At 32.9% G+C, this 2932-nt stretch overlaps 1 long non-coding RNA gene across 1 annotated transcript; it reads right to left on the reverse strand.

Moving 5' to 3' along the window:
- Nucleotides 1-2221: 2221 nt before the first annotated feature.
- LOC125055371 lies at nt 2222-2723 on the reverse strand. The gene is made up of 2 exons (XR_007117871.1): nt 2505-2723; nt 2222-2426 (listed from the first exon to the last, which is right to left on the reverse strand). It is a non-coding gene; the product is annotated as an uncharacterized LOC125055371 (long non-coding RNA).
- Between the last annotated feature and the right edge of the window lie 209 nt (nt 2724-2932).

A 2932-nucleotide genomic window follows, 5' to 3' on the forward strand; every position in this document is an offset into this window, starting at 1 on the left:
ACTAAAGATATTATTAGACTGTTAGGCCGAACGAAGTTCGCTGAGAAAAATTTATAAAATAACACGGTTCAATTCATTCTACTATGCCTAAATTTCAAAAGATGGAATGCTGTACTGCAGTGCGCCATTAGTAAAACAATTTTACAGCTTTCCCACATGTTGCAGTTAATGTGATTCCGGTGTTCAGAGTACGCGTCTAACACGTTGTAATGGAATCCTTTTACGAATATGAGAGTATAACATAGAAAATTCTATGAGTAATGCATTTTTAAATACCGACGCATATGCTTGCAGAGTAATGATTGTATGAGAAGTTTCATAATAAAATATTTAGGCAAATGAGAGACAGTCCTAGTTAACAGCTGTACCACTCATTACAATTAGTCGTTGCGATAATAATTCATTATGTAGCCTTCAATACATTAATATTGTAATTATAAGAGACTAAAAAAATATAACAGAAGGATCAGTGCTTTAGTTAGACAAAGTCATTAATTAATACTGTTTTTCTCATTATGATAACAGGAGTAAGTTTATTGGTAATCCAAAGAACGCGTACATGTTCATTTAATTTCTTTATTTTAAAAAAATTACACGTTCTATAAATGAAACGTGGTGCAATTCAGTGAACAAAATAATCATTCAAATACATACCGACATCATAATATATGTTTGGATCGTTGGCAGAACCAAGTAAGCCACGTCTAACCTTCAGATTCAAAGTCGAGAGTTAGAGCTGGGTAAGACTTTGTGTCTCTAAAGGTGCGTACAGACTATATAACATTATACAACATTGCTATACAACATGTTTCAGATAATGTGAACACTGAATGTTATAAAACATGTTATAAAACATGTTATAATAATATGTTATTGATATGTATGCTAGGACGAACTTAGCATCTACGTTTTTTTGTTTTTCTTTTGTTATTTAAAATGGTTATATAACATTGTTATATTGCATTGTTATTCTAATGTGTACAGTATTGTTTTATGTTATAATGTTGAATAACAAGGTTATGTAACCTTGTGTGGACGTGTTATAAAACACAAGTTATATAATATGTTACATAGTCTGTACGCACCCAAATGTGACTGTTTTTTGACATACGGAAGTCATACTTACGCTAAGCGTGACCGAACCTTAGCCTAAGATCATAAACAAACTATTACACTGGGGTGTAAAGTTTGGTCAAATGTTTAGTAAAAATATAAACGAGACATTTCAAAAGGAGTTTGCTTTTTGTTGTTTGTTTTATGCTTTTAAAGAAGCTTTAGTTACGATGACTAAATATGTAGTATCTTATACTGAAGGATAGGAAGTCTAATTGGATTAACTGAGAGTATTATCATAGGATCTAGAAATCCATATAGATGCAATTGAATACTTATTAATTTCTATCAAGGATAATGGGAAGGCTCAGAAGCCGGATTACCTGCTGTCCTTGTAAGAAAAAAGTCCAAGGAAATAGATACAACCAACCGAGGCCAATACCAGAATTGTGGTGCGCTTTTGATAGTACAAGTTGCTCCAATTTCGTTGAACATTACAACCGCTGACACGGTTCTGCGTCCTAAAAATGTATAATGCTCGATACACGAACAGCTAACTTGCCAAATTTTATATTTGTGTTATAGGTAGGTAGATGTTATATATGTGTATTTTAAGTGTGATTTTAACATAGTAATTTGAATATAGTCACATGACTGTCAAGACACCTCAAAATTACGCAGACTCCTTCCAGCTCATAATTAGCATGGTGAGCCCCCCAATAACTTTAATTAATACCACCTTGACTCTCTGTACTTACCTTAGGTTTCATGGTGTAGATATCCCGCAATTATTTATATTTCTACTATTGATATAGCGGAGAGTTTATTGCCAGTTCTTCTCGTCCGTTCTACGCCCTTGATTTGAGAACTGGCAGTGAATGTAAAATTAGAAGCATTTAATATGTATTTCTTTATTGACGTTCATAAGTGTACATTGTGTTGATGGTATAGGGTGTACTGTATAGCTAAATATTGGCTTAGAGAAACGTAGGGTTGCTAGTTTTACCGACTCATATCATTAGTCGTCTAAGTACATTCAAATATCCATACAAAGACTTATCTCATATGTTACATATATTTTCAATACTAGAAGACTGACTGGCAAGTTATACGAGCTTTAGTTCGTGTAATGTAAAATATATATCAGATAATCTTTCGTTATAATTCCGGTAACAGTTTTGAATACCATCGCACTTTTTTGACGATACTAATTATTTAGGAGTCTCGGAGGACCTTCATTGGAACACCTCCAAGTGAGTTTTGCTCCGGAAAATGTGATCACTTCCTCACTATTCAAGTCACGATTCACAACGGACCCATCGTCCTCAAAATCATTTTCACGAGTAAAACTTGTAGACGCCATCACTATAAATCTGAAAATGATCGCGAGAAATCAGTGTTGATTATGTATGTAAAGCCAAGTTTCAAAAAATGCAAATAAAATAACGCACTTTCACGTGAAAATAAAAAAGAAACGGATTTATAAAGTAAACTTTGCACTGTAAAACTAATTACCGCTAGTCTAGCATAAACCACATTCAAAATGGCCGATTAAGTTTATAAAATTAATAGGGATGTGAAAAATAATCGATTTTTTTTAAAGTGAAAATCGATTTTTGTATTCGATTTTAATATTAAAAATAATTGAAAATTCGGCGACCAAATATTCATATACTAACTTTAACCTAACCAATCTAAATAATATTTGTTTTTGTGGACAGCTCCGATCTAAATAGTAATTGTTTATTCAAGCCTCGGCTTCTCGGCGTGCTGGTCGCCTTCGGCGACCAAATATTCATATACTAACTCTAACCTAACCAATCTAAATAATATTTGTTTTTGTGGACAGCTCCGGTCTAAATAGTAATTGTTTATTCAA

This window comes from Pieris napi, chromosome 13 (genome assembly GCF_905475465.1).
Source record: "Pieris napi chromosome 13, ilPieNapi1.2, whole genome shotgun sequence".
In the NCBI taxonomy this organism is placed as follows: domain Eukaryota; kingdom Metazoa; phylum Arthropoda; class Insecta; order Lepidoptera; family Pieridae; genus Pieris; species Pieris napi.